This window comes from Protopterus annectens, chromosome 14.part0 (assembly GCF_019279795.1).
Source record: "Protopterus annectens isolate FY-2018-M chromosome 14.part0, PAN1.0, whole genome shotgun sequence".
NCBI classification, from domain to species: domain Eukaryota; kingdom Metazoa; phylum Chordata; order Ceratodontiformes; family Protopteridae; genus Protopterus; species Protopterus annectens.
In genome coordinates this window covers 223,063,872-223,078,260 of record NC_056748.1, presented here as the reverse complement: position 1 = coordinate 223,078,260, position 14,389 = coordinate 223,063,872, and the positions used below count along the sequence as shown (strand labels likewise).

Sequence of the window (14,389 nt, the reverse complement as noted above, 5' to 3'; positions counted from 1 at the left end):
TTATAATTTTGGCACTATTATTTTCCACATGCAGTTTTGGGAGCATGGGGAAAAGTGACACAATGCTTGCTTATTTTCTGGGTCTTGTTTAAAAAGCCATAATGATATTTATTGCATAACATCTTTTTTACTGTAATATGATTTTACAACTGCATGTTTTTAACAGTAGTCATTGATTAAGAAGTTATGTACCTACCATAACGTTCCATGTTAGTTGTCTTCTTCTCGCCTTCTTTCTTGCTGGTTGGGTTCGGAGCCGATCCTTGACTCCGACTCGGCCATCTTCAAAAGCTCGAGAGCTGCTTACTGGCTCGAGGCCCCCCCTATACCCCCCCATGATGCCTGGCGCTAGATACCCAGATCTCGTTTGGTAACCTAACTACAGGCATAATAATAATAATCATGATAATACAGTAACTGTAGCAGGATACAGGAACCTACTGGAGAGACTGACAGAAGTAATAGCCAGAGAAGACTCAGCCAGTGATCAACAAACCTAAGGAACTCTTCTCGGTCTACTAGGATAGGGGGATGGAGGGTGGGACACAAGAAAGAAGGCGAGAAGAAGACAACTAACATTGAACGTTACGGTAGGTACATAACTTCCTAATGTTAAGTTGTCTATCTCGCCTTCATTCTTGCTGGTTGGGACAGCGTCCCTAGCACCTCAATCCTGGGTGGCTCATCAGAACAGACTCTTCAGAACAGTGGAACCAAAATCAGCTCTGCTTCTGAAAGCCACATCCAGTTTATAATGTGAAATGAAGGTATGTGGATTAGCCTATGTAGCTGCCGCACAAATAGTTTCCATTGGCAATCTGGACTGAAAAGCCACAGAAGTAGCTAGAGCTCTGGTGGAGTGACCTTTGGGTTTAGCAGGAAGCTCTTTATTTCTTAACTGACATATAAAGGTAATAGTAGAAGTCAACCACCTAGATAAGGTGACTTTTGACACCGGTATGCCTTGTTTTCCTTCAGCGTAAGACAGGAACAACTGGTCTGATTTTCTGATTTGCCTTGTTCTATGCAAGTAAAAGCATAATTGTCTATGGCCGTCCAGCTGATGTAACTTGTATTCTGCCTTGTTGGAATAATTTGGAAAGAACACAGGTAGTTCAATGGACTGATTCAAATTATAATCAGAAGTAACCTTTGGAAGAAAGGAAGGGTTAGTCAGAAGAGAAACTCTATCATTGTGAAAATCTAGGTAAGGAGGACAAACACAAAGAGCCTGAAGTTCAGAAACTCTTCTGGCCGACGTAACTGCGACCAGAAGAAGGGTTTTCCAAGAAAGAAACTTCAAGGAACAGAAAGCTGCCGGTTCAAAGGGGGGCAGTATCAGGGAAGCTAGAATCAAATTCAGACCCCACGGAGGCGGGGGATCTCTTACTGGGGGCCTGAGTAGAGTGGTCCCTTTAAGAAAGGCTTTACAAAGCTTATGGGACATGATGCTGGAATCAGATAGGCCCGTATGAAAGTTTGAAATTGCAGCTAGCTGAACTCTAATCGTGGCAGTAGAGGATCCTGTTCAAAAATGCTTTGCTAGAAATTCTAAAATATGGTGCACAGGGGCTGAAAAGGGATCTATCTTCCTGTTCTCTGCCCATAAGGAAAAACGTTTCCACTTGCTAGCATAGGTTTTCCTAGTGGTCGACTTATGCGAGGATAAGATGATTTCACACACCGAATGAGAGATGTTGGGAAGCCTGGCTAAGGTCGAAAGTGGAGAAACCAAGCAGTCAGCTGGAGAGACTGAAGAGATTGGTGCAGCCCACCCGATTGATGGATCAGGAGTTCTGGAATTGGGTCCAGGGCTGCTCCAGAAGGTGATGATGCAGGAAAGGGAACCAAATTTGTCGAGGCCAGTAAGGGGCAATGAGGATCATCTTGCATCCCAATGTGGTAGCTTTCTGAATTAGTTTGGGAATCAGGGGAAATGGAGGGAATGCATAAAGAAGTCCCTGGGGCCAATCGTGAACTAGAGCGTCTCTGGGGAGGTGTCCGGGGAGAGGAAGGAGAGAGAAGAAATTGTCGCACTTGCTGTTGAAGGGGGTGGCAAAAAGGTCACAGCAAGGGTGACCCCATTTGTGGACGATTTTGTCCGCCACAGTCTGATTGAGAGACCACTCGTGAGGCATAAGAATTGCTCTGCTCAGCCTGTCTGCTATAACGTTGGACTTCCCAGGGATGTGCGCTGCTATCAGAAACCATTGGGAAGAGATCGCCCACTGCCAAAGTCTGAGTGCTTCTCGACATAAGGGGTACGACTTGGTTCCGCCCTGCTTGTTGATGTACCATACCACTGACATATTGTCTGTTTGAATTGTAATGGTCCCGGTGGGAAGTGAGTTCTGAAGAACTTGCAACGCTAAAAGCACGGCTCTCATCTCCAAGACATTGATATGCAGATGGTACTCGTGAGGCTGCCAGGTGCCTTGGACTGTTCTGCCCTCAAAATGCCCCCCCCCCCACCCGATCAGGGAGGCATCCGTGGTCACCGTAGCTACTGGAGAAGGAAAAACAAATGGTCTGCCCTGGTGTAATGATGGGGAAACCATCCACCAAACAAGTTGGTTTTTGCATGACTGTGTGATCATTATCATGTGAGACATTGGGAGTTGCTGGAAGGACCATTGTGTGAACAACATCCACTGAAGAATCCTCATGTGAAAACGTGCAAGGGGAACTAGCATTATAGCCGCTGCCATGAGACCCAATGTTTTTAGGACAAATCTGGGCTGAATCTTTTTGCAACCTAATAAGACCTGCACATGTCATCGAATGGCTAACACTCTGTCTGCTGGGAGAGTCGCTGACATTTCCTTTGTGTTTAAATTTGCGCCTATAAAGTTGATAGATTGACAAGGCGACAATGCAGACTTTTCGAAATTTACTATGATGCCTAGAGTAGAGCACGTTTGGATGGTGTAGTCTCTGGCTAGCAGCAGATGATGCCTGGTGGTTGCAGTAAGGAGCCAGTCATCTAAATATGGAAACACCTGGAAACCTTGCCATCTCAAGTGAGCGGTGACTACTGCTAAACATTTGGTGAACACCCTGGGGGCTGTGTGAGACCAAAGGGCAGCGCTCTGAACTGATAATGACTGGCTCCCAGCCGGAAGCAGAGAAATCTTCTGGAGCATCTGTGCATTTTGATATGGTAGTACGCGTCCTGAAGATCAATGGAGCACATCCAATTGTCCTGACCCAGAAAGGATAAAATGGACTGTAGCGTGACCATCTGGAACTTCGTTCTTTGAACAGACTTGTTTAATCTGCTGAGATCCAGAATGGGTCTCCAGTCCCATCTTTTTTGGTACCAAAAAGAACCTTGAGTAAGTTCCGGATCCTTGTTGGTCTGCTGGGACTGACTGGATGGCTCTTTTTCTTTAGCAGTTTTGAAATTTCTTGAACTGCTTGATCACTTAGATTGGGTGGAACATCTGGAAGGGATTTGTTGGAAAAGACTGGAGTGCGAAAGAAGGGAATTTTGCAGCCTTCGGATATGATAGAAAGTACTCATTTGTCTTGTGTTATACTTTGCCAGGCTTTTGGGTACAACGATAATCTTCCCCCGACTGCCTCCGAAGGTGGACAGTCGGGCAGCACTTAAGGGATGCTGGAAGGGCGTGTCAGAGAAGGATTCTCTTTGGCCCCGATTTTGCAGACCCCCTCTGCCCCTAGGGTGGCATCTATTGTTGTTCCCTCCTCTGCCCCTGGAGGGGAACTCTCCACGTGTGTCAGGCACAGCTCCCTGAGATTTCTGGAACCACATCTTCCCACTCTTCTGACCCTTGGGATATGGTCTTGAAGGAGTGGAAAACTGGACTCCCATGGCAGAGAGAGTCTTGCCTTCCTGCTCACACCTGGTAAGGGTATCCTTCACCTGTGGTCCAAACAGAGCAGAACCATCACAGGGGGTGTTGGTGAAAGACGTCTTGAAGGGTTCCGCAAAGTTGCATAACCGCATCCAAGCGTGTCTCCTCAAAGCCACACCTGTGCCTGCGGCCCTAGTCGCTCCATCGGCTGCATAAGAGATGAGCCGCATGGGGGAGTTTACTACAAAATTTAGAGTCGCCAGCTGGGAGGCAATCTTAGCCTGAGCCCCCACAGCTGATGGATCTTGAAGGGTATCTCCTAGCTCTTTAAGGAGATCCCTTTGAAGGCGGGTAAAATGGCACAAATAGTTCAGAGACCTCATAGAAAAGGTTGCTGAGGAAAACATCCACTTCCCATATCTGTCCATCGTCCTAGATTCCTTATTAGGGGGATGGACAGACGAAGAAGTTTTAGCCAACTCCTTTTTAGTGGCCACTGCTACCACCATGGCATCCACAGGAACACCCTTGGTCAGAAATTGCTTGTCTTGAGGGGCAGTGATGAATTTTGTGGGCCTACGGGGAGTTGGCTCCATTGAGTCTGGAGCTGACCACGCCTTTCGAGCCACCACCGACATCAGTGGATCGAAAGGCAGAGACACTCAGGAGGTGGAGGGTCGGGAAACAAACGCATCCAGGAATACCGACTCATCCTCGGAAGGGTTAATGGTAGTCCAGTTCCCCCTCTGCCCAAGGACTTCAAGGATGTCTGAGAAGGAGACGTCCTCAGAGGGGGATCTCAGGGACCCTTCCGACTCCTCCAAGTCAGTATCTGAAGTAACAGACTCAGGAGAGTCAACATGCTTCCTCTTGCATTTCCTCTTTCGAGGAGGCTCATCTGAATGAACGTGGGAGGCCTCAGAAGAGGAAGATACACCCTGGAGCACTTGTTCCCCATGCTTGGGGTCTGGAGGAGGGGCAGAGGCAGGAGCAGGCACCATGGGGGGAGGAGCCAATGAGGCTGACCGTGAGGCTGACTCAGATGCCAGCACACTCCTCATGAACTCGAAGGCGCCCCTTCCCGATACCAGAGAAGGCTCCGGCTCCGAAGAGACCGGAATCCTTCCCAGCACCGAGAGAGACGGCTCCGAAGCCAATGTAGGAGCCGAACTCACCTGCGCCGAAGCTCCGAGAGGGAGAACAGGGTCAGACAAGGGTCCGATACCACTCGCCCCCTCGGAGCCAACAAGGGAGTCCCTGTGCCCAGATCTCTCCAAGGACGGCACCATGGAAGAGATCGGAGCTAACGACGGAACCGAAAGGGGAGGTATCGGCACCGACAGACCCACAGTTCCAGCCACAGCATGCTCTGGCTCCGAACTCAAGGGATGAGTCGAAGAAGGAACTACCGGAGAAACAGGTAGAGCCGAGCCCTGATGAGGGGGGCTGGATAGAATTTTTGCCAGGGCCTGCGACTTTAAAAGCCTGCTCACCACTCTCTCCAAATCATGGTCAGATAACCTAGACGACCGAGAAGAGTGGGACCGATGACTACGCTCAGATTGCAATAAGGGTGACCCTGGAGCCGAGTGTATCGACTCCAAGGATGGTGACCTGGAGCGTTTTCGACTCCCTGACGGTTCCGACCGAAGAGTCGGGGCCGACTGGGAGATAGGTACTTCGGCTTTGGTCGGAGCCAAAGTTGACGTAGAGATAGGTGCTTCGGTTCCAGCCGGAACCGAAGTTGAAGCAGAAGCCATACTCAGCGACGGCTCCGAGCTGGGAGCCGACGGCTTCGATGGCCTAGAAGGTTTTACTGACTGAGTCTTGGCCAGTGATCCTTCAGGTTTAAGCAACCCCCTAAGGATAAGCTTATTCCTACGCTCCTGCAGGAATCTTGGACTAAAGGCGTGACACACCGAACAAGAGTCCTGCAGGTGTAGGGAGCCCAAGCAATAAACACAAGAAGTGTGACCATATGTCAGAGACATTTTCTGACAGCACGAGACACACTTCTTGAATCCCGACACGTTTGTGTCTTTAGACATTCCTGTGAAGGAAAATCAATTACAAAGAACAAGTATAAAGGAGATTAGGTAAATGGAAAAAAATATACACAAACCACACAAGTTACCACACCCTAACAGCACACACACACACACACACACACACACTATATAAGACCTACAACTACCACAATTTCTAATGAACTTTGTCTACCTTAAAAAATAAAACAATGATAAGCCTCTAACTAAAACGGCTTACTTTGAAAAGGTAAACAGGAGTGGGGGAGGGAGAGGAAAACTCTCTAAGGAGAAAACAAGTTTTTAAGGGGGGAGAACACTAACAAACTGCCATAGAACCTACTAAGCTATGACAATAAGCGTATATTCAATAAAGTACAAAAAAGTCCTAAATATAGTGAATAAAGAGAAAATATATGACCTGAGCCAGTAAACACAACCTAGTAGCAGAAGCGGCAAATGAGAGCTGGGTATCTAGCGCCAGGCATTATGGGGTATAGGGGGGGCCTCGAGCCAGTAAGCAGCTCTCGAGCTTTTGAAGATGGCCGAGTTGGAGCCGAGGATCGGCTCCGAACTCAACCAGCAAGAATGAAGGTGAGATAGACAACTTAACATTCAATGTTATTATTCATGTGTTTATTCTATTTTTTATTCATACTCATTTCTACTTTTATTTATATTCAGTTTAAAATTTATTATGAAGCAGTGTCATTAAGTGATAAACTTAGTCACATGACAAAATCACATGACTGTTTACTTACAAGTGTGTGGAATGAGGTTTATACTAGTTCTGATGAAGTCCTGTTGCAGGATGAAAGCACTTAACTAGTGGTGTTAACAGACTTTGTTTTTTTTTTGGATATATTCTTCATGTGAAGGTATTTCCTTTAACAGATATAGTACATGCATTGCTTCCTTTCAAAATTAAGGCCATCTAATACAAGAGTCTGCCAGGGAAAAATGTCTAGCAATGGCCATACATTTCTTCTTGGGCAAGGAAATAAAAAACATTTTAGGAAGTCATGGATAAAATGGTACACAGATGGGAAGATACAATAGGATGAAAATAACAAAACATATAGGAAGATTACAACAGAAATTGAAAACAAAGCCGAATAAAAATAGTCTTCACTGTGTAATACTCTAAATCGCTTTTGAAGGAGACCCATGGGATATATACAAATGACTGTTTAAGGACATTAGACTCTTCCAAGTCAAAGGCTTTGAAGTGTCCTTTAGAGGCCATCTACATATATTCTAAGAATTCATCTAAATGTGTAAGGCATTTTTGGGATTAAGCATGAGACTATATGGAAAAGTGAAGAGTACAGAAGTCTGTAAAGCCCCCAGACATTTTAAAAGGAGAAACAGTGAAACATGAAGCATTCAAAAGAATACAAGAAGAGATGAACATACCTTATGAGGTGTACGAATACAGTAGGAGTTAAGCAAATATGTGTGCTTAGACAATGGGTGGAAATGATGGATTAATGAAGTGAAATGGATGACTGGATAGCCAGAAGAGATCATGTGAGAAATAAATCATAAACAAAATACAGAAAATGAAAGCTGTACAGAAAAAGAAGCCTGACATAAAAGATAAAGTGAAGATAAGGAGCAGCAGCCAAACATAATTAATGTAGTACAAAAATGTAATTCTGCTTGCCAAGCTGTAGCAATGCAAATAATTATGGATGTGGTTAAAGGATTATAGAGGCAATGTGGTAAAAAAGTGGAGTAATTTTTTGAGAGGTGTAGCAGAAAGTGGCATACCAGTAGCATAACAGTGCACAGGAGGCTACTGCGACCCTCAAGATGAGTAAATGTATTTTTAGAAGTAAGCTATATTGGGGTAGAATAGTCCTTTAACAGCAACTACAAAAAATCAAAACCTAGTGCACCTGAAGATGTTGGACACTGTTAACATACTCTGCAATTCAGACTAACAGCATAAAAAAGTTTGGAAATACCATGATGTAATTTCAACAATCCATGGCAAGAAGGTGACTGTCACTGTAGTGTTTACTCTCATCTTTCCTGTTACCTCAGCAACATGACTGTTTTCCACTGTTACATATATTTTAAATAATAAAAGTGCACTGCATATACAATATTATTACATTAGAAACCTTCAACTGGACAGCTAATAACAAGCAAACACCACACTGGAGGTAGTTATCTTATTTTTTGTCCCGCTTATATCATTTTAATTTCATTTACATTTTTGAAGATGGGACAAAATGTTGCTCCTTAAAAATTGTTTAGTATACTATGGCTAGAATATATGCTGGACTACACCTATAATCAGGAGTAAACTGCACATTATACAACACAGTACAGAGACACAGAACAATAAATAATCAGAAGCACCCACATGCATTCCAGATAGTTGTTTTCCTAAAACATCCTGCTGGAAAGCTGAATACCTCAGCTGCAAGACTCACATTCAAAGCTAGCCAGAAGAAAAATTAAAACTAAAAAATCTTGACAGATGCTGAAAAACTCGGCTGAACAGTGTGAAAAATATGTTGTTACTCAATTGTTAACATTAACCCAAAAAATGGCAATTGGAAAGAGAGAAACACAGGAACTTGTAGTAAAAACCTCTTCATGTCAACTTTATTAAGTGAATAAAGTTGACCTGAAGAGGTTTTTACTATAAGTTCCTGTGTTTCTCTCTTTCCAATTGCCATTTTTTTGGGTTACTGGTGATACACGTGACAATTTTCTTCTGTTTGGTTCAGTTATTAACATCTAATCAGGTACTATAAAATGTTGATACATCTGTAAAATAGCATAATCATACTTAGTTTTCCATTACAGTGACTGCGCACTCAGACATAGGGCCACTAGTTCATGGATAGTAATCTGAAGCAGAAATCAAGAACATCACTGTAACAAGCATTTGGAGATATTGAATGCTGGCATAGACTGTAAATAAATTGCAGCATAAGTGATTAAAGATACATGTTCAATAAAATGTAAAAATATGAGACAGCTGTAAGTGGTATGCTACACAAAAGGTTTGGGTAGCATTCAACATATTTTTCATACCTTGATCATAATTTTCATACTTCGACCTATGAGTGGTATTAGCTGTACTGCTTAGTATAGGCAAGCATTGAAGAATGCAGCATTAGCCAATATTGGTACCGTTCAGCTCCAGTGCACCACCATTAACAGTATAAAATTTGTCTTTATGTGATGACATATACCACGTCAGTTCAGCTGCTGTCACTCAATTGGTCGAAATATGCAATTAACATGAACTAAGTGCCAAAATGGTCTTGAGCTGCAGATATAATGAACTAAACAATTTTGCCTAAGCACTCTGGTTGTATAATTACACTTATCATGGAAAAAAGACTTTATGGCCCAACAGATCCCCACATACAAAGTTTAAATTCATAAGATGCATCCTTTGTATGCAACTAAGTAAAGTCCCCAAAATCCTATGGACTGGAAAAAGTCAAAAATTAAGGAAAGATGCAAATGCTTTCAGCACACTGAAACTGTAACCAGCTCAGCAAAGACTACCTAACCACCAAATATTTAGTTCTGTCTTTTCCAGCTAATGTGGCTGAAAATATAACTGAGTTTTCCTTGAAAGCATAGTGCATCACATTCTATACTATCTCAGTGGGTTAGAGCAGAAAAGGCCCATTTCTTGGGCAGTTTGAAGGGGCACACCTTGCCTGCTTACAACACTGAGGACATAATTTCCTTCAGCTCAGAAAACTTAAAACTATGTGGGACTGCTACTTGTTATTGTTAGAAATACATACTAAAAACATGATGTAAAATTCTCATTTATCAGCCAGCTCCTATAGTGTCAGTATTGGCTGCAGTATCTGCAGTTTTAGGTGCAATTACACAAATATTTATTTGTGCATTGTATCTACAGAAATAATGTACTGGGCATAAAGAGCAAAGCCTGTTTCATGAAATGGTAAGAATAGCTGATCAAGAGAACTGTGCTGAAGCATTCTTAATAGCTTGCTATAAAGTAATGTAAACAGTTAATTAAGATGTACCTTCTTTCACTCAGAAAATTGTGGATACGCTTAATTCCAAAATTGCAAAGAAATAAGACATTGGAAGCCTACAGACACGGGAATGTCAATACTAAATCAGCATTATATGCCCTGCTCAAAATAGCTGTTTGTTGAATGGGGCTTTTTTATGTGTCCAGCAAAATTGCATGCAACTGATGCAGAATGTTTCAGCCTTAGACACTTCAAAATGTTTGCTGCTGTCCTTAAGTAGGTGGTAGATCATGTAAATGCTTTTCTCATTTGCATAAGATTTTGACCTGCCGACTGACTGGACAATGTGCAAGCCAGCATAAAAGTGCCTTCTTTTGTAAAACTGTTTGTTGCCCTATCCATCGTAATTAGCTCTTCTTTTCTCTCAGTCAAAACTGACAATTGTCTATATGCAAGCCCTAAGTAACACACTCACATGTATGTGCTCAGTGACTGCATGAATCATTAAAACAACAATATCTTGGAGCATGAGAATTATGGCTGAAATGTTCTCCCTTAATGCCTGTTTGATTTCTTGACCTTTGCCCCCAGGATCAAACCTGATCAGTTGAGACTAAACATAACCAAAATCCTCACTCTTGTAAAACATTATTCCTACAGTAACCCATACTTCTGCCATGAATAACTGTTTAATTATACCACACATTATGTTGTTCAAACAATCAGCATACAGGTTTCACTGTGATAAAATTTCTTATTACAACTGAGGGATATGAATGGGCTGCTGAGAAAAAAACAAAACAGAACTATGGAACAATTCTACTAACAAAATATTTGATTAGACCAACTACAATGCAGCTCCATTATAGCAATATTTGTTACTGAAATAAGCAGGGTTATATCCTCATAACAAATAATAAATCATGACCATAATCACACTGGTGAGAAGTAAACAGTTCTTATTTCTTTCCTTTTACTTTTCAAACAAAAATGAAGTTTTTTTTCCTGCATTTGCACTTATTCTGCAAAATAGAAGTATTTCTAACACTGCAAAACAAAGCAGCTGTCTAGATACAAGCTTACTGAAGTGTAAATACATCCAAAGGTTCCATATGCTGAAGCAATACTGTGATCAATCGCTTTGCTTTCTGTAGCTATCAATCTGCATTCCCATAAATCTAATAATGCCCTCTGATCATAGCAGCATTTGTGTTTTCACTTTTAATACATCACCAGCATTCAGTTTGGGAGTTGATGACAGAGTTGTATGAACTCTGCTGTGAAAATAAATATACTCATATACCTATAAGTTAAGAAGGCACAATCCATGCTTTTGATTTAGCTGGTAACATTTTTCCCTAAGAATACATAATGTAATGTATAGCAGCCACAGTTTCAAATTTTAAGACTGTACTAAAATATGTGTCATAATAAGAAGGAACAACACAGGAAACTGCGAGCTGTCTTTGAAACTCAAATTCAGAAACACTGCACAAAAATTACTATTGCTCCTTGCAAATCACAGCAGTTTCTTATTTTGCATAGCAATGTTGTTGTGCTGTGTAAATAAATAAAGTTCCTCCATGCAGATTAAATATGGATCAGAATGTATCACTTGTGGTATGGAAAATAAATTATCAAACTCCAGGATGTCCAGATATAAAAAAAAATGGGGTGGACTATGCAAACTTTCCAAAGGCTTGCTTACAAAGCAAATGACACACATTACAGATTTTTCACACAGCTCCTTTCCACTATGTATCCTGTAAAATTCTGCAAAGTGCCAAAAGAAGCAAAAATATGTTTCTTCTTAACAGATGCTAACAGTAATAAAATAATAATAAAAATAATAATCTGTCCTAATGCAATTCCCAAAATAAAAGCAGCAAAGTATGATGTAAATAATGGTGGCACTGTAGATTGTGCAGTATTTACTCATCTGCACTTCTAACTCCAGTGTTTGTGGGTAAATGCTGCACAACCCAAACAACCAAAAACCACTGCTTGCTACTTAAATAACTTATGTAGTTAACTATTCCATAAACTGATTTTGTGTTTTTTAATCATGAAATACAACCATGTGTCTCACAGTCTAGTTATTCCTGTCACTTTATTAAAAAAGTCTGTCTTCATAGTGAGCTCATCAAAGTCTGTTCAGGGGCGCTATCCGTTTTACAGCTTGATCACTGCTGAAGAGATATAAGCAATCTACCAGACGAAGACAGTTTTCAAAAACCAGTAGAGAAATGCTCAAGGCCAGTCAGACTCAGGCAAGATGTTCATCAGTTCCACAAGTGCCCCCTTATGACTGTCACATCTTGTCAGACTGAGACAGTACTGGATTATGAACCGCATGGGTCTGGAGCAGAAAATAAAGGGGACTTTTTATTTGGTATGGCAATGTCTTATAGGGGGCAAGCTTCCTCTGCATCCTAAATGGGGGGCAAGCCCCCAACCCTCTGAACTTTTGGACCAATTTCACAATTCCACTAACTTGAAAAAGGGGAGAAATTCCCCAGAAAAGGACATCACTGACAGCACAAATCACTGGCAGTGATTTTGTATGGAAGTTGAACCTCGAGTAATTGAAGCTAGAGAGTTCAATCCTTCTCCACCAGCAGGGTAAAGTTGTCAAAGCCTTTTTATTAATCCGGCCCTGGACAGAGATAAATTCTTTCAAAAGTACAACGGCCTCAGAACATTTAAAAAGTCTACTCCTGAATATGTGAACATAACCAGGGGATTGGGGTGAGATGGGGACAACAGTGGCAAGAAGGCCTGGGGCCCCACTGTCAAAAGCTTATTATCCCATGCTTCAGTACAGATTCGAGTTTTGTTTTTTAACTTTCTTGCAGCTGCTAAAAATGCATGCTAAGTCACATGAAAGAATAAAGTAAAAATGTAAAGGCAAATTCTTTACCTCGAAGATACAACGTACTGGGTCTGATTCTTTCACGGGGGTGGGGGGTGACATAATAGGTAAAGTGTTTATCTCACAGAGACAAAGTAAAGAGTTTGATTCTCAACTTTCAGGAAAACTGGGGTAGGCTTAAAATGGTCCACAAAAGCAGCTAGCCTAGTACTTACGTACAAACCTGCATAATTGTATTAAAAGTTAAACATGCTCAATTTGTAGTCCACACCTCCTTACAAAGTTACCACAAAGTGTACACACCTGAACACATAGCATGGTTAAATGCCATGCTTTGAAATGAGTGTATGAACAAACTTGTAAGTCAGTTATTATGTAACCTGTATGGAGACGATAGCCCTCTACACACACACACACACACACTATCATTATCAGTTTCCTTTTCTAAATTCGTGGTGGATTCGTGTGACCCGCTTGGCTATTACTTTGGTAAGAAATAAATTCAGTAACAGGGCATCAAAGAAAACACTAATAGATTTCGACTTCCCGCTACTTGTCCAACATAAGGAAGTGTACAGGACACCGAGGCGCGCGCGAACAGCATCCGGAAAAAAGCAATAGCACAAGAGCATCACATACAACAACGAAGCACAAGAGTACCATTCTGTCATACCTACAGCTTGAGCGACTACAGTATCTGTACATGATGTACTGTTGTGATTTATTTTATCACTCTGTGGAGGACGTCATCCGCTCCTGTTCATTCGGGTAAAACTGAATCACAACAACAACTAAATTGCCGTTGTCATTCGTACTGGACACGTGTGCTGTCGCCTGTGATGTTACCCCGTTATTAATACAATTCTGATATAAAATCTTCGACTCAGGTTACTTTTAAATAGTGATGAAAGGGTGCGTGCGTGCGCGCGCAAAAGGAATGACCTAACTGTGCGCATCGTTAAAAATGTCAAGACTTGTACTAAAATGAGTTATGCAAGGTCTCATCTTCGTCAAAGCTATTTGTGGGTGGAACAAAATGAAACTTACTTTGCTTTGCAGATACCCGTTTACAGTCTTCTTACAGATTAGCTATATAAACCGCTGGGCACAGTCCTGAATGTCATGAAGCCAACTAAACGCTATATTTTGTTGGACTAGCAGGAAAATACCCTCGACTGTTAGCAGACTTAAACATGAAAAAAAAAACGAGTCTCACTTTCTTCCCCTATTTTGCGTCTGCCTCTGTTTCCCCGTTACTGTATTACTCATTTCCTGGATGTCATTGCTATGAGAAACATTTTCCTCAATAAGCAGGAGGTGTCATATTTCTTCCTCGGACATCATTTAAGGTCGCACAAGTCTTATTATCAAAACATGAAATATTGAGCTCAAACGATCGGAAGTAAAATGGCAGAGTTAAGACAATCGCTTTATTTATGCGGATCGTCCTTAAATTTTGTAGCAGTTGTACACAAATCTGTTTAGAAAATGTATTTATTTATTTATTATGCATGTATTAAGGGTAGAATACGCTGAAGCAAATAGAAGACAGTGCATTACAGGTTAACTCATCATTAACACCTATATGGTGTGGAATAACACACCTTTAGCAGCCCACACACATTTATTTATTATTATTTTAACATTATTTTACCGGGATAAATCCAACTGGATACAACGTCTCAGTTT

The 14,389-nt window shown here is 41.7% G+C and overlaps 1 protein-coding gene across 1 annotated transcript in view; it reads right to left on the bottom strand.

The window, feature by feature from the left end:
• The window catches only part of LOC122788918 (inositol 1,4,5-trisphosphate receptor interacting protein), a 404,634-nt gene extending 390,687 nt beyond the window's left edge, over window positions 1-13,947 (bottom strand). The window contains exon 1 of the mRNA XM_044055948.1: window positions 13,748-13,947. The gene's annotated coding sequence lies outside the window, so the exon portion shown is untranslated. The remainder of the gene's footprint in view (window positions 1-13,747) is intronic.
• Window positions 13,948-14,389: the final 442 nt, after the last annotated feature.